Consider the following 23,225-nt stretch of genomic DNA (forward strand, 5'->3'; position numbering starts at 1 on the left):
AAGTACAGGTTCGTGTGAAAATATTTGAAATATTCCGTCAATCTCCACTTTTTTAACAACATTTTTTTGTCCAAAATTATATTACTTGGCGTTTTTCCACAAAAACGTCAAGTAATTAAAAATAACAAGTGTCAAGTATGATAGATTTTGTAGAAGTGGTATATTTTGAACCAAAACTACATTCTTTTCAAATTATACAGATTCATATTTTTCATCTCTGTAATCAAATTATTGTCACTAATTTGGAAATTATCTTAAGTTACATTAAATTTTCATGTTTCAATTACTTTTATACATTATTTGCATCAATTATTTTATGCTTTAGTTTCTTTATTCAACATTTTTAATTCTTCGTCCTCTAGATCGATTATTCACCTTAACATTAAGAAACATTTGTTTAATAAGATAGATAATAAAGGTATAATGTTGTGATTTCCTACTGTAGAGGACAATTGTGATAAACAAAATCAATCACTCGATAAATTTATAAATGCATCCTAAACAAAATTTCTTAATTTGTCACTATCCACATACATTCTTTTTCTTGAAGTTGTTGATTTTTAAATTAAATATATAACATATTATTGTAAAAAAACACAGACACATGTTTACTGTTCCTTTGCACATAATCAAGATTTATGAGGTATTAAATTGAGTGTACTACTCAATAAGTTTTGTAGACAACTATCATAGAATCGGCAAAATAAAATCAAAAGGTTTAAGGAACAATAATATAAAACAGCCCTTTATTCCATTTGATTCAGAAAGAAAATGCATTGTGTATTGAAAGTAGACATAGAAAGAAATTAGAAAGATCAACAAGGATAGCGACAAAGACAAGTATCACTTGGCGTTCGAAAGAAAAAGCACAGTCCTATTGCCTTTGCTCCAAAGTAGGCTTTACAGCCACTCATACATTCAGCATCCTTACACCCTCCACCATGCAATGCCTTCTCACATAACATTTCACTTTCAACACTTCTCATCATCGTTTCCCCTGCATTCACCAAAATCCAGTCATCGTATGTCAATAAACTATCAACTTTGTAAATATTGAACCATGATGGTTTCGTTTGGATCGATACGATAAATTAATATAATTCGTCATACAAGTAGTTAAAATGAGAAAAATAAAAGCATTCTTGTGATGAAGAAACTCAAAGAAATAATAAAGCTAGGTAGGGGTACCATTGAAAATGAGTAAAACCATAAGAACAATGGCTGAGAGGGAGATAGACTTCATGTTTCTTATTGATTAATCTTTGTGAAATTTTAAATGATAGTATTCAGGAATTGGTGTTTTGGGTATATATAAGAAAAATATGGGTTTGGTTTTGTGTAATTTTCCCTCTTTGCATTAATTTCTATAATCCTTTTTAGAATATTTTGGTGTCATTTTCAAATTTTCATTTAAGAAAAATAATAGAATTGATTTGCTTCTTTTATTTTGGGTAAAGTGGTCAAATGGATGAGGAATAGACACTTCCTTCTTGGGATCCAAATCCAATTATTCCATTTATGTAATAATTGGTTGTTAACTTATTGGTTAAATTATACATTGTGGAATAAAAAACTATGGTCATTTTATTTAATTAGTATCCTAAATCTTGTCATTGCCAAGGATACATTTCTTTTACAATACAATCTGCTAATAATGGGTTGTTAGAACTAATTTCTCTCCTCAAGTTAATTTTGACTCACTTTGTGCATGATAGCAATGTCAGTCTCAAGGACCACAACTTAAGAAAAATATTAATGAATAATTTAGGTCTCGTTTGGTAATCATTTTATTTTTTTTTTAAATTAAGTCTATGGATACTACTTCCACCTCTAGATTTCTTCCTTTATTATCTACTTTTCACAAATAGTTTAAAAAACCAAGCCAAAATTTGAAAACTAAAAAAAATAATTTTCAAAAAGTTGATTTTGTTTTTTGAATTTGGCTAAGAATTCAATCAGTGTATTTAAGAAAGATGAAAATCATAGTAAGATATGTGAATGAAATAGGCTTAATTTTTAAAAACAAAAACAAAAAATCAAATGGTTCCCAAACGTGACCTTAATAATTGAGAAAAAAATCAATTTTACCCCTAAACGTTGCAAGTTATTGTATCAATCTACCAATTTCATCTCAAACTAATTAGAAAATTAGTGCAGCCAACTTTGAAAAATGTTGCAATCTTTAACTCTCAAATATCTTATTGTTTCAAAATGTGATTTAAAACCTTTTTTTCTATGCATTCAATAAATTATAAAAATATGTATGATATGAAATCAATAAAACATTTTAGTTTTTTCCTTTTTGTGAAATTTATAATTTTGAAAAAATTATTCAATGTTTAATTTGTCAATGAAATAAAGTTGAACTGAAACTTGACATTATCCAACTTAAGAGTACGTGCATATCCATCATTTATTAAATATCATTTTTAATATGTTTTTTCACACAAAAACCACCATCTTCAAAATGACCATCGTTGTTGTATCGTGGAACATTCACTATCTTGAAAACAAAATTTGACGTGACCTCGGTGCTAAATCACGAATATCAATTGCTCCCCAAGTTTTACACAACCTCCAAACTCAAACGTGAACTCGTTAAAGAAAAGAATGGAATCCTTGGAAACTATGCTCATAATAGTATAAAGAAAAGAATAAAGCAGTAGAAGGAAAAATCGACCTCTAACTCTCAAGAGATGTAAAAGACTAGGCAAAATTTAAGTCGGTCCAAAAATTATGTATTGAATTTAATAAAAACAATAAACTCTTAGACGAAGAGGTAGTAAAATTATGATCTTTTTATGTGCAAGCACAATTACCCAAACCCCCATCCATAATTTGGTACTCACTTTGTATTCCTTTATATTTATACTTCTTTGGCATTGTTAAAACTTTCAATGTGGAACAACTCCTTTCTCACTTCCTCTTGTTTTTGTTCTGGATCTTGACCCAAAGTGTAACAACCCATAATTAACACTCTAAGTTAGGGAATGTTACCAAAATTTAACCTGTAACTTACATTACTAACTCTTATACTTTAGAAAAATTTTAACAATATAACAAGGCTATCGTAACAAAATCAAATTTTACTTTGACATATGTTTCAAAGAAACACACTCCCAAAAACAATGAATAACATACTTCTTCTCAGCGAGACAACTAGAGTTACCAAAAATCTAACATTCCAATCAACTTAATAACTTAAAAAACGTTTCTGAATTCTAGCATGAAATTAGTTACCAATTCAAAATAAAGTCAATCTCAAACTAATGCTTATGTTAAATAAAATAACTATGTCTATTATAACCACCCATCCTATGTCTAAATCATTTAAATAACATAAATAAACACGACACTTAAGTTGCCAAAGTCCTTAACAAAATAAACTCGAGAATCCAGAAAACTAAAAAATGCGCCTAAAGGTTAGTCTTTCTCAAGTCTCCTCCTCGACATGACCAAGGTGGCAATACTTATAAGCACTTACCAAAACTACATTCTTTTTAAATTTTACACATTCATATTTTTCATCTCTGTAATCAAATTATTGTCGCTAATTTGGAGATTATCTTAAGTTACATTCGATTTTCATGTTTCAATTACTTTTATACATTAATTTGCATTAGTTATTTTATGCTTTAATTTCTTTATTCTACCTTTTTAATTCTTCGTCCTCTAGATCGATTACTCACATTAACATTGAAAAGTGTTATAAATGATCTTATCCTAATCATTCATGTGGAGCCATGTGAGCGAAAATGTTCTATACAAAGAGTTTTTATAAGACCGGACCACGAAATGAATAGTCTCACTATATAACACCGTTGATAGAAGATACTTATATTTCACATGGATGACCATAGGTGACTTGACCTGAATCCTAACTAAGTTGTGAACCATGCTTATAAAGCCAGCCCTTTGATCTGCATGGGCGAGATGTATTGCCGACTCAATATGCCTACCAATTGGGGATTTGTCTAATTTTGGGGCTGGGAGCGCAACTACATATGAAGGAATGCACTTCTCTATAGTTAGAGAAAGTGGAGAAATTGCTCCCTTAAGGGCTGATTCCAAAGCTTGAACAATGTGTCGCCATACCCTCTCCTGACTCGAGAAGGATTTGGTCATAGTTGGACTATGACTTATTGTTCGTTAGAGGGACCAGTGGTACTTAAGGAGTAATGTTAGTTTTTATGTCTTAAAACTCATGGTTTGTAAACAATAAAACTTATTTTGAAAATTCAATAAAGTTGTTATTGAATATATGAATTGCTTATTTCGTGTTAGAAATAAATTCAATAAATTTAAAGATCCATGACTATTACATGAATACTTGAACTTTATGTAGAGATAAAAGGTTCGAGTAAATAGTCAAAATGATCTATAGTATATGAATAAGGTTGGGTGCCTTATTCTGGTAACACTATTGGATGCGGCCCACTCTGTAGTTGTTACAAGAAGTTGTAAAGTATTACAGACAAAGTGATCCTGATTCGTACATGTAATGTCATGAGGAGTGAGGGCATTCTGTACAATGAGTTTGCACAAGATCAGACAACAAAATAAGTCACTCTTACTTTATAACGTTGTTTACTATTTAAGACTGACTATTTCCCAACGATGATCTAGGTAACTTAACTTTATTCCTGAGCTAACTATGAACTTCTGTTTATTCGGGATTATCCTTAGATTTGCATGAGTGAGGGTTGGCTCAACAACACCGGCTCAATAAGCCTCCAATTTCAGGGGTAAGACTGTGTAGATAGTTGGGGACATAGGGTGCAAGATTGAATTCACTTCTACCCACTTTTATTGATAGTAGAGAGGTTCTTCTCTTAAGTGATGATTCTTGGTCTTGAATAAGGGGCCCTGCTCACTCATTGGCCTGAGAGGGACTTGGTTTGAAGATCGGATCACAAACATATTGTTCATTAGAGGATTGGTGGAACTTACATAACAAGGAGTAATCTCGGGGGTAAAATAGCCATTTGATTCAGCTGTTATTACGAACAACCTGTGAACGATTAACTTACTAATCATGGTTAGATCAAGTTGACACAATATATATACAGTGAGGGGAATGCAATTCTGGGCTTTAGTGAAGTGACCCAGTAATTAACGAATGAGGGTTAATTCAGTGTAAAGAGTTTAACCAATTAATCTCGAATCATTGAAGCCCATGATTTGTAGGTCCACGAGGTCCCCCTACTAGCTCACAAATGGATTAGCCTTAGAGTAGCATGATAAGTTGATTTGAAACGTTCAAATTATAATTAAGGGAATCGGTTATTGTATGTGATATAATTACGCGTTTAATTTTAAAATTAAATAAAATTGAAGAATAAATTACTATTTATGATTTAAATATTAAATTCATGAGTATGATTTCATGATGGTGGAATTGGTATTAAATTAATTTGATATTAAATTGTTTAATTAATTATTAATGATTAATTTTATTATAAAAATTAATTTTGAATTAATTTTTGTAAAATTAAGTATAATTTCAATTTTAATTACTGAATTAAAAGGTAAAATTAAAATTAATTTGAATATAAGTTTCAAATTAAAAAAAAAGGGGAGGGGGGAGGAATTGGAAATGGAGAAGTTGGATTTTTCCACTTCCATTTCCAACTTGCTTACACATATTCCACTAAGATTTTTCAGTCAAATTCACAAGCATGAGGTGTGAATCATGGAAGAGTTGGTTTGCATGGTTATCATGCTTTATATACTTCAGAATCGAACCAAATTCGGGCATGCAAAAGGGTTGTTTCTTGCTGAAAATCTCTCTTGAAAAAGGGTTCTTCACAAGCTGCTAAAACTAGAAAACTTCCTCCAAATTTCCTTCAATTCAAGTTTAATTTGAGTCTCACAACTCAATCCAAGAAACTCAAAGGATAGTAGAGAAGGCCTTGTGGTGGTTCACTTACTGAATTTAATGACATAGCAGCTGAGGATCGTGATTAAAGTGTTTCTTCAATGGTATGTCATGAAACCCTCTTGTTAGTTTATAAGCATGCTTAATTCAAAGCCAAAATTAATAAATTAGAATACTTAATGATCAGTTTTTCTTCCATTGCATATTTTCTAACTCTTTCAATTGGTATCAGAGCATCATTTAAGCATTCAATTGGTTTAATTTTGGCTTGGTGGGCATTTTCTCATGAGATATGTGAAAATGGTGAACTAATATGGATTTCCGAGATTTTCCATTAAAATTCTATTTTATTCCTTTGTTAAATTTGTAATTGGCTCTTCATTGATGAGTTTATATGTATGCTTAAGAGTCTAAAATTTATTTAGGGTCATTAAAGTTGAAATTAAGATGTAATTGAACAATAAAGTGAAGAAGGTCGAGCTGCTGCAAATTCCAGTGGAGCTTCTGCCCAGGCAGCGTTGCAACGCTTCTCATGTTGCTACCCAGACGTTGAAAAATGCCCACAGCGTCATAGCACTAGGTGAGAGTGTTGTAACACTGCTCACCCCATCCCAACATGTGCGTTTCAGCCGAAACTGACGGTCCAACTGAACCAGTCCGACCGGTTTAGGTCAAGGAGGTTCAGTTCGACCAGTTTCAACCTGGTTCAGCCCTTTTTTGAAGCTTTGAAGGTTCGGTTCGAGTAGTTCGGGTTCGATTTGGGGCGGTTCAAGCGGTCCAAAAGCATTTCGGAGCCTTTTCTTGCTGAATTGTGTAATACTTAGGCCTTTGTTTGCTTGAAAATGCCAAAACTAAAATCATATCAATATGTGTTTAATTATTTATACATGTGATGTATGTTATAATTAAATAAATCTTGTATATGCATAAAGTATGCCATATAGATTTAAAACCCTACCATAGGAAGCATGTTACATGCATTAAAAGTATGTTATAAACAGTTATAATATATAGTATGCATGTTTAGCATTTCTTTTATTTAATATAAGTATTATATTAAATATTGAATGCCTTTGATGTATATTGTGGATGTTTAGCATGTCTAAAATTTTGTAAGTTGTTATAAAATTGGGTTAGACATTTAAAATTCATAACAAAGAATAGCTACATGCTCTCATAGATTAACCACTTGTTTTAATAGTTAAAGTAGGCTGTTATCTTATAAAACTAGTGTTACAAACTCAACCAATATATAATCATGTCTAAGGCTGAGGGTATTTAAGTTGACAATTTATGGAACACCTCCTACCTGGGGATTATGGTCGAATAATTGAGCGTTACTAACCGATTTTCTGAGAAATACATAAGTAGTGTAAGGTTTTAAAACGGGTTTATCACCTAGACATCGTAGGTTAAATCCAAATATAAATGTTATACTTGGATAAAAACCTAAACATAGGTTGTTTAAATTAGCCGGAACAAACATGAGTAAAAGATATACCCAAACAATTGTTAGGACACTTTAGTGGAAGTTTAATAACATATATAATATGTTATTAGTACATTACAGTTGGAATTTAGAATGCTTCAGTGAAAGATTAATAACATATCTGATATGTCATTTTTAGCTCTCGCATCCTTAAGAGTTCACAATCTCGATCCATGTCTTGCTTCGTGTCACTCTGGGAGTGACCTCCATTCGAAAAGTTAGTATATGAATTGAAATTATGGTAAATATGGGAAGTTATTCACAGTAAAATCAAAAGTGATATTTTGATTTTCATTCTCACATCCTAAGAGTTTCACACCGTGAGATTCATGTGACGTTTTATGTCACCCTGGGAGTGACCTCCATTCGGCAAGTGTTTGCATGAGTCAATATCAAGGTGAATGAGGGAAAACTGTTAAATGTAAAATCAAATATACGATATATTGATTTCAATTTTCACGTCCCTAGAAAATTCACACCGTGAGATTCATATGATGCTTCATGTCATCTTGAAAGTGACCTCCATTCGAAAAGTTTTTATATGGGTCAATCTCAAAGTGAATGGGAGAAGTAATTCAGAGTAAGTGGGTGAAGGATATGTGTCAATGTATCCTACGGTCTCTTCCGTTTGTTTGGACCGTGAGATTTCTATGTTGCGCCTTGCGCCTACTTGTCGTCTTTAAGTCGGCCTCACTAGTCGTTCTAACCACGACTATCACTGTAGAGGGTTGTAACATAGGATTCAGAAAAACTCAAACTCCAGAAGTCTGAAAACGAAGGGTTACACTTACAGAATTACTAAGGTGTTAGTAAGTTTTGACAAAAAACGATAGCTAAATAACTATCAGAATATGAGTTATTCTTGGGATAGTATTTAGTCAATAACGTCTTACTATAGTATCATTGCAAAATAATGAACTTTGGGTATATTATTACTTTGCTAAAACTTGATTGGCCTTAATAGTAATTCACTGATAAAATTTGTTTACTTGTTCAGAATGACAAGTTCTTTAGTACAACTATTGGCTTCTGATAAACTTACTGGGATAATTATGCTACGTGAAAATCAAACATAAATACTATACTGATGATAGATGACCTACGGTTCATTTTAACAGAGGAGTGTCCTCTCGTTCCTGGCTCAAATGCGAACCAAAATGTTCGGGTTGCATACGACATATGGATCAGGGCTAACAACAAAGCTCGTGCTTATATTCTTGTTAGCATATCTGATGTATTGGCCAAGAAACATGAGAGCATGTGTACTACTAGGAAGATTATGGAGTCTCTGCGTGGGATGTTTGGACAACCTCCTTCTCCTTGATGCCTGATGCTATCAAATACATTTACAACTATTGTATGAAAGAAGGGGGCTCTGTTAGAGAACATATCGTGGACATGATGGTCCATTTCCACGTGGCAAAAGTAAATAGTGATGTCATTGATGAGAAGGATCAAGTTGGTTTTATTCTAGAATCTCTTCCGAAGAGTTTCTTTCAGTTATGTACAAACGTGTTGATAAATAAAATAGAATATAACTTGACTACGCTTCTCAATTAGCTACAAGCTTACCAGACCATGATGAGAGCAAAAGGACTGGAATCAAAAGTAAATGTTACTACTGTTGAGAAAAAAGGATCGTCCTCTAAGAAGCCTGATATTTCTTTTTCTATTCCAGTAAAGAAGAACAAGGAGAAAGGAAAAAAGAAATCTATTGGTAGAAAAGGCAAGACAAATGCTGCAGATAATGGAAAATGTTTCAACTGCAGTGAAGAATGGCACTAGAAGAGAAACTACCCTCAATACCTTGCAGAGAATAGAGTAGAGAAAGCAAAACAAGGAAACTAGTTCCTGAAGATTGCTTGTTGTACTTCAGTTGTCCAGTGGGAGATGGTGTAGTTGCTGTGGAAAAGATATTCTTATTTTTGTTATTGTAAAGTTATTTTTTCTAAAGAACACAGTGTATATATACTTTTGTTAAAAATGAAAAGTTCAAATTAGCAAAAGTTATATTTGTTCTATTCTATAGCAACTTTTGTTAGAACCAACCTAGTTAAAGGCCATTTGCAAATATTTAGATATTTAAACGGCTTGAAAACAATGAAGGCAAACAGTTATTTAACCTATAAGTTCATAACACTTGAAAGGTTCAAAGTGTAACTTGTTAGGTAAAAAAAAAAAATTCGAGAATACTTCGATAAGAACAACGTAAAGAATATAGAAAGTTTGAGATTTCTAGGACTATTCTGATAGAACATGAAATCCAGTGAAAAACTTTCTATACCTAGTCGCCTTAATTGTTTATGAACATCATTTCAATTTTAAGGTATTTTTGAAAATCCATATGAGACATGGAGAACTCATAAAAGCTATTTATGATATGTAAAAGTTGTTCACATAGTTTAGAAATCTAAAAAGATCAATATAAGTGTTAATATTGAACCCTTTAAGTATTGCAATTTTGTTCAAAAGGCATGTCTATCTATAGACATACCAAAAGAAGAATAAGTTTTCCGTGTAAACGAAAATTAAGTGTTTTTGTTGACAAATACCAAATTTTCTAGAAAAATATATGAGATCACCATGTATTATTTGTTTCCATAAAAGCTTGCATAGATCAATAAAGAGTTATTGATTAAAACTAACATTGTAAACAAAAGGTTATTCAGACAGGCCAGATACATCTTACTCAAAGAGTTAAGGGTACCTTGATGTAGTGGGAGGAAAATATGATAGCGTAGCCATAAATGGAGTTTAGTGGAAACTCAAGTCATCACGTCACAGTGATAACATTGAAAAACAAAGAGTTGTTAAAATAAGATGCATTCCCTATTGGATCAACACCATCACGTAGTGGAAGAAATCCAGATCCATAAGCATTCTAATTGATTAATTTTGGCATGAAAGAAACATGCTGAAACAAAGTATAATGGGTTTCAAGAACATACCATGGCCGAACTGTAGAAATCTCTATTTCCAACAGCAAAATCCTCCAAATTCTTGTGTAAACCACCATAAGATCTTCCCTACTATCCTCTTGGTACTCTAGATTGAGTTGTGGGAATGAAAATAAGTTGGAATCAAAGGGAATATGGAGACAGATCATTGAACCAACCCATTGAAGAACACCTTCTTCATCAGAATTTTTCAGCAAAAATTCAATCGGTTCATCATTAAATTCTTCACTCCAATCTCTTCAATATATTGCAGACTATCCTGCAAAGAGATGTGCTGCATGGAATGCAACTCATGCTTGGAGTAAATCAATGAAGAGGTGGTGGGTTCCTAGTGAGCAGGATGGAGATGAACTTGAAAAACCCATTTTTCAAGTTTGTGTAATTTTTCAATTTCCAAAAATCTAAAATTGATTTTAAAATCATATTTTATTTCTAAAATCAAAATTGATTAATTTTACAAATTAATTTCATAAATTAATTTTCTAATAAAATTAATAAATAATTATTTAAACAATTTAATTAATTCTAATTAATTTAATATCCAATATTAAATTAATTTTTACACAAATTCATATTCATATATTTAAATTAAATTTAAATATATTATCTCCAACTCCGTTTGATTCTAATTTGAACGTTTCAAATTAACTTATCACGCTACTCTAGAACTAATCCATTTCTGAGCTAGTAGGTGGACCTCATGGACCTACAGATCATAGGCTCCAACGATCCGAGATTAATCGACTAAACTCATTAGACTGATCTAACCCCCATTCGTTAACTAATGGATCACTCCACTAAAGTTCATAGTTGAACTCCCCTCACTATAGATATATTATGTTCACTCGATACCACCATGATTAGTAAGTTAACCCTTCACAAGTTGTTCGTAATAACGGCTGGGCCAAAGCTTTGTTTTACCCCTAAAATTACCTATTGTTCCTGAAGTCCCCAATAATTTCTTAATGAACAATTTTTTTGTGATCCAATCACAAAACCGAGTCTCTCTCATGCCAAATGAGAGCGCGGGATCCCTTGTTCATGCCCCAGAATCAACACTTAAGGGAACAACCTCTCTACAATCCCTAAAGTGAGTAAGAGTGAATTCCCTCTTGCACCCTATGTCCCCAGCTATCTATCCAGTCTTACCCCTGAAATGACAGTCTTATTTTAGTCAGCATTGTTGATCTGACCCTCACCTATGCAAATCTAAGGGCAATCCCGAATAAACTAGAGTTCATAGTTAGTTCAGGATTAAGGTCAAGTTACCTAGGTCATTGCTTTGAAATAGTTAGTCTTAAACAGTTAACAGTGTTATAAAGTAAGAGTGACTCATTTCGTGATCTGATCTTGAACAAACCCTTTTGCACAAGGACACCCCCACTCCTCATGTCTAATATGAGTGAATTAGGATCACTTCGTTTGTAGCACTTTACAACTCCTTGTAACAACTACAGAGCAGGCCGCATCCAATATTGTTACCAGAATAAGGTACCCAACCTTATCCATTATCCATATATTATAGATCATTTTGACTATTTACTCAAACCTGATTCACCTTTATATCTCCACGTAAAGTTCAAGTACTCATCAAACAGTCAAGGGACTTTTAGGTTTATTGGATTTCTATTCAAGCAATAGATTTATTTAATAACACATTTACTGAATTATCAGAATAAGTTCCATTGTTTACATACCACGGGTTTTATGAGTTGAAACCCAACATTCCTTACATAGTTTAATAAGAACTCCATACTATACTAACGTGTTTACAACGATTTTCTCAGCTATGGTGTTTGAGAATCTCCTAGTAAGACTAGGCCTACGAGGTATATAACCTAGGGTAAGTGGGAGAAAAATCTATGGGTATGCGATGCCCTAGTTTATTGTATTTCTCTATAAAACTCAAAAACTGAACATTATGTGTTACCACTAGAGTTTTAGTCCAATTGGGAGTTTGTTAGGTTACATGTCCTAAAAATCGTAGTTTGTAAACAATAAAATTTATTCTGAAAATTCAATAAAGTTGTTATTGAATATATGAATTGCTTATTTCGTTTTATACTTAAAAATGGATCAAGTTCAAGTAAATAGCCAAAACGGTCTTTAGTATATGAATAAGGTTGGGTACCTTATTCTGATAACACTATCATATGTGGCCCGCTTTGTAGATAATACAAACGATGTGATCCTGAATTGTTCATGTGTAGACATGAGAAGTGGGGGCGTCCTTTACAATGAGTTTGTATAAGATCGGACTAAGAAATAGATCACTCTTACTTTATAAACACTGTTTACTGTTGAAGACTGACTCTTTCAAATAGATGACCTAGGTAACTCAACTTTAATTCTGAGCTAACTATGAACTCCTATTTATTCGAGATTATCCTTAGATATGCATAGATGAGAGTTGGTTCAATAGCGCTAGTTCAATAAGCCTCTCATTTCAAGGGTAAGACCGGTAGACAGCTGGAGACATATGGTGCAAGATGGAATTCACACCTACCCGATTTAGGGATAGTAGAAAGGTTATTCTCTTAAGTACATAATCCAAGTCTGGAAGAAGGGGTCCCACCCTCTCATTGGTTCGAGAGGGATTCGGTTTAGTGATATAATTTTGGGGGTAAAACAACATTTGACCTAGCCGTTATTACGAACAACCTGTGAAGGGTCGACTTCCGAATTATTGTTAAATCAAGTGGACAGAAATATATCTACAGTGAGGAGAGAGCAACTATCGAGCTATAGTGTTGTGACTCGGTAATTAACGAATATTGATTAATTCTATCTAAAGAGTTTAGCCAATTAATCTCAAATCATTGGAGCTCATGATCTATAGGTCCATAAAGTCCCTCTACTAGCTCATAAAACATTAACACCTTGGATGAGTGAACTGAGTGATTTTGAAATGTTCAAAATTGAATTTAAGATTTTCAATTTGAAATGTTCAAATTGAATTTCAGATTTTCAATTTTAAATGTTCAAATTGAATTTAGGGTTTTCAAATTGAAGTGTTCAAATTTCTAATTAGGGTTTGAATAATTATATTTGATACCATAAACATTTAATTTAGTCAAAATTAAACGAAATTGAAGAGTTTAAAATATTTAAATATTGATTTAAATATTGATTACATGAATAGGATTCATGTTTGAAATTAGGTTTTTGATTAATTTAATATTATATATAAAATTATTATTTATTGAATTAAATGTGTTTAATTAATTAAAATCAAATTAATTTTCAATTTTCAATTCAATTTTAGAAAAATGAATTATGAAATTGATTAATTTTGAATTAAATCAAAAGAAATTGAAAATTAATATTTTGGATAGTGGAAAAATACACATTTTTTTTTTGTTGGGTGGATTGAACACAATCCAACACCTAGTCCACCTCCATGTTGCTTCTTGAATTGTCAAGAGGTTGATCAATTTGGGATTGCATGTATTGGATATATAAAAACATCTAATTTCTGAGATTGAAAAAAAAAAAAAAAAAAAAAAAGAGACTACTGGAATTTTGACTTTCAGCAGAAACTCTCTCAATTTCTCAAATTCTCTCATATTCCATACTCAATTCCCTTGATTTCTGAGTTCCACCACTCAAATCCAAGGTTGAGAATAGAGAGAAGACACTCTTGGTGGATTTGGAGGATTCATGAAAGGAATAAGTTCTGAAACCCTCTTCTTTGGTAAGTTGTTACTTTGGTAAGCTTTTAGAACTCAAATTAAGTGTAATTAGAGTGCTTGTTTATTCTGATTACTTTCGTTGCATGCCTGTATGCTCCATCAACTACCAGGGATCTTATGGATGAGTGCTTGACTATTGGTGAGAAAACTTCTGTAGAATTGATTCCCTCTCTTTGTGTGAAGCCTTTGGTAGGAAGTCTAGCTTTGTACCTTGGTTTCTGAATTCCTGAGATTCCTTCCTTGATTTTATAAATCCATTTGCAAGCTGTTTAAAGCAACACTGATATGTCTACTTCAGCATATCTTGATGGTGGATTGATTACCTTTCTTGGTCTGTCTCTGGTCAGTTCATAGTTTCTTAGATCATCGGCTTCATGGGATGTTTCACCTTTTTCCTCATTAGTTTGATTTTAAGGATTATTATCCTCATTTAGTAACTTTTCACTTTCATTGAATACCAGATCTCTTCTTGTGACACACTTTTTCTCCACCTCAACTGCAGGGGTGGTTTAGGAGCTGAGGAATAGTGAGATTCCTTTAACGTGAACATCTCATCTTCTTTGAATACCAGATCTCTGCTTGTGACACACTTTTTTTCCGTAGGATGTCATAACCAAAATCCCTTTACACCTTCTATAAATCCTAAGAACATGCACTTGATAGATCTTGGTTTTAACTTGCCTTGATTTTGATGTACATAGATTGTGCATCCAAATACTCTTAGTTTATCAAGGTTGGGAGGATGTTTTGTCCATCTTTGCTCAAGAGTCGCATAGTTTATTGAGATATGTGGGTATCTGTTGAGTGTAAACACAGTATATGATGCTGCTTCAGCCCAAAATCTCTTAGAAACAAGAGAATTTGATAGCAAACATCTCACAAGATACATGATTGTTTTGTTTTGTCTCTCTGCTACCCATTCTGCTAGGGTGTATACCTGACAATCTTGTGTCTTGAAATACCATGTTTCCTACAAAGAGCATTAAACTCTTCTCCACAAAACTCAAGACCATTATCAGTCCTTAGATATTTAATATGTTTGTTGGATTGTGTCACAACAAGAATTTTCCAATCCTTAAATTTATCTAGGACTTGATCTTTTGTTTTAAGAAAATATATCCAATACTTCCTAGTGTAATCATCTATGAAAGTAAGAAAATACCTTGCACCACTGAGTGATGGAGTTGAAATTGGTCCCCATAAGTCTGAATGAATATATTCTATGATCTCCTTTGTCGTGTGTTGTGCCTTTTTAAAGTCGTGTCTTGTGGATTTACCTATTACACAATGTTCACAAAAATTAAGGCTTTCACTTAGATCCTTTGGTAGGGTGCCATGTTTTGACAGAACCTTTAGGCCTTTACTGTTGATATGACTTAGTCTTTTGTGCCAAAGGTTCCCATCCAATAGATCCTTAGTAGAAATGACAAGAGTAACCTAGATCATTTCAACATCTTTTATGACATTCAACCCATTGATTTTAATACCTGTCAGCATATACTTGGAATCTTTCCAAACTTCAAAGGCCCTGCTCTTTTGTACTCACATCCTATTGAATCTAACATTCCCAGTGATATAAGGTTCCTTTTAAGACTAGGTACATGTCTGATATTTCTAAAAAATTTTACAGAACCATCCCACATTTTCAGAGAAATAGACCCTATTCCAACTACTTTACAGTGTGTGATTATTCCCCAAGTAGACTAAACGTCTAGCCCACTCTCCATAGATGTTGAACCATTCTTTATGAAGTGTCGTGTGAAATGAATAGCCTGAATTTAGAACCCAGTCTTGTCTGTCTAAGATTGTATCCTGTTCGGAGTGTTCATCCGAGGTTGCAAGAGCAACAGAAAATATCATAGAGTTTGAATCTCCACTTGGAGGTTCAATCCCTTTATTCTTCTTATTTTTCTGGCTCTATTTTCTTTTCCAAGTGTAGCATTCTTTCTTAAGATGACCTTCTTTATTAAAAATGTCAACTTTTTCAGCTTTGGTTTGTCTTCATTCTGGTTCTTGAAGTCTTTACCATTGCCCTTGCCTTTCCCTTTTGCAAAGAGCCATTCAAAATTGGATGAATCCTTCCTTTGAGACAGAAGTTTCAATTCTCTAGGTCGTATGGCAGAAATAATCACATCAGTGGTTAGTGAATCTCTTCTATACTTTAAGGCCATTTTTACATCTCTATAGGCTTCCAAAAGAGACTTTAAGGGTATGAAGGCTTCATTTTCTTCTCCAATCTTATCACCTAAATTCTTGAACTCATTCAACAGCTTTCTAAAATCATATAGATTATCAGTAAGAGACTTGTTGGGATCCAACTTATACGTAAAGAATCTTTCCCTTAAATAAGTCTTATTTGGCAGATCCTTGGTTAAGTACAGGGTATCCAATTTCATCCAAACCTTATAGGCTGAATCATGGTCAATAACTTATCTCAAAACGTTGTCACTTAGATTCAAGATGATGGTGCCATATGGAACTTCCTCCATGTTCTGCATTTCTTCTACTGATGGAGGTGGAGTAAGTTTCGTTGGATCTTAAACGGCTTTTAGTGCCTTCTGTTGGCCCAACACAACTTTGATCTTGGCTTTCAATAGGAGAAAGTCATTCTTCCCATCAAACTTCTCAATATCATATCTAGCGACTGCCATGTATTGTATCTCTGATACCAAATTGTTAAGATGTTTTTGTGAATTTTTTCTACCTTGACAGTTGCTATAAAGATAGGAGGCCACGAGCTTCAGTTCATGCAACAAAATAGGGAAAACCAATTTCGATCAGACACACAGAGGAAGAACAAAGACATCGAGCACAAAGAGAAGAGTTCTGATGGTGAAGATGAAGAAGAAGAAGAAAGTGTGAAGATTGATTTATAATGGTTAAGTCGATTGTGACCTACGTCCACTGTGAAGGCAGTAAGAAGGTCTTTTATTAAGGAAGAAAAAAATTAGCTAAGTAAATAAACCCTCTAACTCTCAGTGATTTTGTCTCCCAGCATTAATACAACCTACGTCCATGAGCATTAATACAACTGATATTTAAAGGTGAGTTTGTACACATGAGTTAGTTAGAGAAGCTAAAATTTCTTATATAGTTCACAATAGCTTTTCATCTGTATAGGACTGCACATCATAAGGCTACGTCTTGGTCGTGCTCATGAATTAGTACTTAAACATGTCCTCCGATATGTATGTCAACCACTTAGTATTTTCGTAATAAATGTAATCCTAGATTTTCATGGAAGGAATGAATTGTAATAAAAAAATAATTAAATGATCACTAAACAATAAAATATTATGTACGAGACATTATGACATATTCCCAATAACAAATGTTTGCATTTTTTTCAACCCTTTTTTAATCAACAAGAGAGAGCTTTTCATATTCGATTGAAATTTTAACACCAAGATGCCAGTTTGGATTTTTGTGGGTAGTATTGATTTAAATTTTTATACTTTTAGTTGATGATATAATGTCCTAATTAGTTAATTATGTTAATTTTATATAAACGACAGTTAAAAAAAAGAAAAAGAAAAGAAAAAAACCACATATATATATATATAAAGAACAATTTATATATAATAATAGAATATTAAAACTCTAATTTTCTAATAATACATGGTTCTTCACTACTTTTAAATGGTGTAGTCATCCCTATATATTTTTCATGTTGAACCAAAACTACATTGTTTTTAAATTATACACATTCATATTTTTCATCTCTCTAACCAAATTATTATCGCTAATTTTGAGATTATCTTAAGTTACATTAAATTTTCATGTTTCAATTACTTTTAGACATTAATTGTATCAATTATTGTATGCTTTAATTTCTTTATTATACATTTTTAATTCTTCGTCCTCTAGATCGATTATTCACCTTAACATTGAAAAACATTTATTTAATAAGATAGATAATAAAGTTGTAATGTTGTGATTTCCTATTGTAGAGCACAATAGTAATAAACAAAATCAATCGTATCATAAATTTATAAATGCATCCTAAACAAAATTCCTTAATTTGTCACTATCCACATACATTCTTTTTCTTGAAGTTGTTGATTTGTAGATTAAATATATAACATGTTATTGTGAAAAAAACACACACATGTTTACTGTTCCTTTGCACATAATAAAGATTTATGAGGTATTAAATTGAGTGTACTACTCAATAAGTTTTGCAGACAACTATCATAGAATCGGCAAAAGAAAATCAAAAGGTTTAAAGAATAAAACAAACCCTTTATTCCATTTGATTCAGAAAGAAAATGTATTGTGTGTTGAAAGTAGACATAGAAAGAAATGAGAAAGATCAACAAGGAAAGCGACAAAGACAAGTATCACTTGGCGTTCGAAAGAAAAAGCACAATCCTATTGCCTTTGCTCCAAATTGGGCTTTACAATCACTCATACACTCAGAATCCTTACACCCTCCACCATGCAATGCCTTCTCACATAAAATTTCACTTTCAACACTTCTCATCATCGTTTCCCCTACATTCACCAAAATCCATTCACCGTATGTCAATAAACTATAAATTTTGTAAATATTGAACTTTGATGGTTTCGTTTAGGTTGATATAGTAAATTTGTATAATTCATCATACAAGTAGTTAAAATGACAAAAATAAAAGTATTCATTTGATGAAAAAACTCAAAGAAATAATAAAGCTAGGTAGGGGTACCATTGAAAATGATTAAAACCATAAGAACAATGGCTGAGAGGGAGATAGACTTTATGTTTCTTATTGATTAATCTTTGTGAAATTTTAAATGATAGTATTCAAGAATTTGTGTTTTGGGTATATATAAGAAAAACATGGGTTTGGTTTTGTGTAATTTTTCCTCTTTGCATTAATTTCTCTAATCCTTTTTTGAATATTTTGGTGTCAATTTCAAATTTTCATTTAAGAAAAATAATAGAATTGATTTGCTTCTTTTATTTTGGGTAATTGGTTATTCCATTTATGTAATAATTGGTTGTTAACTTATTGGTTAAATTATACATTGAGGAATAGCAAAACTATGGTCATTTTATTTAATTAGTATCCTAAATCTAGTTATTGCCAAGGATACATTTCTTGTAAATACCCCCCCCCCCCCCAAAAAAAAAAAAAAAAAAAAAAAAACAAAAGTGCACATACACTTATTGCCATTATATAGTATTTTCCAAATAGTCTTTCAATTGCTCTTTTGTTATGTTCTCTCCACTATCCACCAACGATTTGATCCTAATCGAAAAAATGACTTCTTGCAAGCAGAGAAAAATAGGTAAACAACATATAATAAGAATTCAATTACTTCACACAAAGAATTTATGAAATTCAAGCTAGGAAGTTATGGAAAGACAACATGAGAATTTATGATTTCAAGTCTTCATGGAAATTTGCAAAGAAGGCCAAGATATCATGTTATGTTATAAACAACCACACAGAAGCTTGAATCATATAATAAAAATCCAAAATATACCAAAACATAAGCATAAGCATACGAAAGAGGAAAGGAGAAAATTAGCATCTCCAACTAAAAAGTTTTACATTATCTATATAACTAAAAAGTAAAAAGCCCCCTAAAGCAACACCAAAACTTCAAGCAACTAAAAATCACACCAAACAGATACAAGACTTCAATCAAATGAAACCACCAAAAACATCTCCAACTAAAAGATGCTATCCAGGGTCAATCCTAATTATCCAAACAAGATTACAAGGACGAATTAGATTCAAATTGACGAAGAAGCACAATAAATGGTTAAACAATAGATAACAAAAGATTTGACGATGATAATGAAGAATTAACCTAACCCACAATGCATGAATAACCCACAAACTACCATAGTGCAACCGGATTCATTGAGACAAATAATGCATAAATATAAACTACCAAAGGATGCCTAAGAAGTTCCACTACCATAAACCACTCAACGGAAGTCATAAACAACTAAGCTATGACTACCATAACTACAGAATTGTCATATCATTCCAACACTGATTCTAAACCAAAGTTTAGAACAAATAGACTTTTAAGATAAGCATCCTATAAATATTACCTTGTACTTGTTATTAATGTTGTTATGAAGTCTTTTTTGTGTTGGGTGCACCTTCTCCACTTGTTAACCTTCTTAAAACATATCTAATGCAATCTTCCTATCTTCCTTCCAAATCCCCAAGAATCAAAATGTAGCCTTACACGTCAAACTTGAACCTAACAAAATGAAAAACTTCACTCAAAATCATTTCATTATTGTTCAAATGAGTTAGCTCAAAAATTCTATTTCAACTAGTTTCCAAAAGAACCTTACTCTGAAATAGTTTAATTCTTATCTCAATTTAACATATGCGAACGAAGAATCAATAATGCTAAAAAGAAAGTCTAAGAATTTAAAGTGGTTCACTTATAAAAGTTAAAGAACTTAATTCAAACCTTAATTATTTTGAAATTTTAGTTGACAACTCCTAAATTGAGTTTTTAAATTGGGATAACAACCTAAACCATTCTTACATCCAAATAAGCATGTATGAAGGAACAAGTTTCATACACCTACTAATAAACAACTATCTATAAAACTTACTTAAAGCAGGTCCAACTTAACAACTCCTCTGAGCTTAAATTGGACACTATTTGAAATTAGAAGATCCCAGTTAAGTTCAACACATATGCAGCAACCCTTAAAAGCTGCATCAAAATGTTGGAAGCTTTGTTGCAGAAAAGAGTTCGAAAAAAAATAATAATCACATTCACATGAAATTAAACAATTTTAATAGAATATCGCCACTGTCAAGTGCAGAATGACTATAGTACCTTTTCGCATGTTTGTTTTGTCACACCCCTTCCAGATTACCCTTTTATTATGGAAGATGATATGACCATGGTAGTTATTAGCCCTACTACCAGCACTCACCACCCAAGCTTTCTAATCTAAATACCAACCTGTTTGAAACATTAGTAATATACGCAAACAACAAACATCCCTTAAGTTTCTACAAAGATTCTATAAATACATGCATACAGCCAAGACATTACATTTATAGAAACATATTCACAAGTGGCCCAAACATTCCTATAGAAGCCCTAGTCCCTATCAAAACATGTGTACATAAACTAATCATCATCCTAAGTCTTTTAATAAGCCGAGTCTTTCGGTGGCAAGCAGCAGTAGGATTAACCTTGAGGAAACTGACCGCTACCTAAAAAGGGAAAACACAGAAATTCTGTGACCTAAAACCCCAGTGAGTGATTATAGAATCGTAAAGCAACAAGCATAGCGTCACTATAAAAATGTAAATATACCAATGATTAAACTCAAGCAATTGTCTCTAGATGTAGCTTTAAACCATTCTCAGACATCATTAAACATTATTATTCTCTAGTTGAGAACGAGCCTAAACGCTCTAATCCCAAACATTTATTACCGGCCAAGAGACCCATACTTCAGTCTCTCATTCATAACTGCCTACGTGCACGTGGCCATACTAAGTACCATCATATTTTAGGTACTTCTGCTCAGATACCTTCACAAATTTGTCCTTCAGTATCGAGCTACTATGATATCTTCTCATATGACCTTCGGTATCAAATTGGTCAGATACCTTCTCAAATGTCCTTCGGTATCATATTGGCCAGGTACCTTCTCAAATGTCCTTTGGTACCAAATTGGTTAGATACCTTCTCATGAGCGAGATCCCCATGGTTAGATACCAAATTGGTTAACACAGACAATCTTACTAGCGAGATCCCCATAAGTGAGATCCTTATGAGCGAGATCCCCCTCATGAGCGAGATCCCCTTCATGAGCGAGATCCTCCTCATGGGCGAGATCAATGAGATCTTCTAGAGCGAGATCAAGCTTTTCCTGTCAAATTTTCATCTTAGTGATACTCACCTTACCAGCGATACTCAGCCCCATTCCTAGCGAGATTTCCCCCTAGAGCGAGATCCTCCTTACAAAATCTACGAGATTTCCTTTATCAGCGGGATCCTCATGCCCACATCTCACTATAATTCTCCATGATGAACTGCTTGCTTGTTCTTCACAAGCAGCTGTCTGCTTATGCACCAATTCCCTGTTATAACTTCAAAAATTCATAACTCAAAATCCAGAGCTCTTTTCAAGAAACTTTCTTCTACAAACTTGTTTAGAATTGAGTAACTTCCTTACCTTAAAATTTCAGCCCAGAATTTCTTATAGTTTGGCTTGGAACTTCCAATCTTCACCTCGGCCCTGCTTAAATCCAAGATTCTGCATTCTCTTTATTTTCTTCTCATCCTGAAATCTTCCTCCGGCAAGACAATCTCGCAACCTAGATTCTCTCAGTTCTCGACTGGCACCGAATTCACTAAATTTTTTCATGTCAACTGCCGAAACCAAGCTTTTGAAGGAGTAGAGACTGCCCACATAACATAACACCCATGTGTGGTACCAGACTGCCCACATAACATAACATAACATAACCAGACTGCCCACATAACATAACATTATCGGTCACAACATCTGGAGTCTCCGTTGCGTCCTGGTGTGTCATGGCATACACTCACTTCTACTGCTGGGGTCGACCTACAACATTCTTCTGCTTGGCACCACTTGACCCTTCGCTCCGATTTCTAATACTCTTTGGTTGGTTAACCATCTGGGACGTCGGCTATTGTGCTGTTGAGACGTCCCTATTCATCTGGGGACAGTCCCTCTTGAAATGCCCTATTTGTCCACATTGGAAACATGCACCTCTGCCACTATAGCATGCCCCAAAATGCCTCTTGCCATAACTAGGGCACGTTGGTCTCTTGTCTGTGCTGGCTACCGACTCACCAGCTCATGGCATCTCTGGTCGGCTAACTGCATTGGCAAAGGGTCTCGTTTTCCTTTTCTTGGATCCCTACCAACTACTTCCCTTGAAATGGCTCCCACTAGTCTGGGTTGCAACTGGAGATCGGAATCCCCTATCTCTAGGCCCTACTATGGCCTCACTGCCTCTTGGCAACTGCTCATCATCTGCCAAACTCCACTCGACTCGTGTTGTTGTTTCTACTAATTGGATAAAATCTAGCGAATTAGCCGTAGATGTCACCGGAGTTCTAATTTCCTTCCGCAAACTTTATTCAAATTTCCTGCATCTATCTCTTTCCTCAACAATAATTGGCAGAGAATACTGTGATAACTGTGTAAATTTCTGCTCATATTCCACCACTGACATCGTTCCCTGTGTTAATCT

The sequence above is a fragment of the Benincasa hispida genome, chromosome 2, assembly GCF_027475165.1.
Source record: "Benincasa hispida cultivar pf3 chromosome 2, pf3_genome.v1.1, whole genome shotgun sequence".
Classification (NCBI taxonomy): domain Eukaryota; kingdom Viridiplantae; phylum Streptophyta; class Magnoliopsida; order Cucurbitales; family Cucurbitaceae; genus Benincasa; species Benincasa hispida.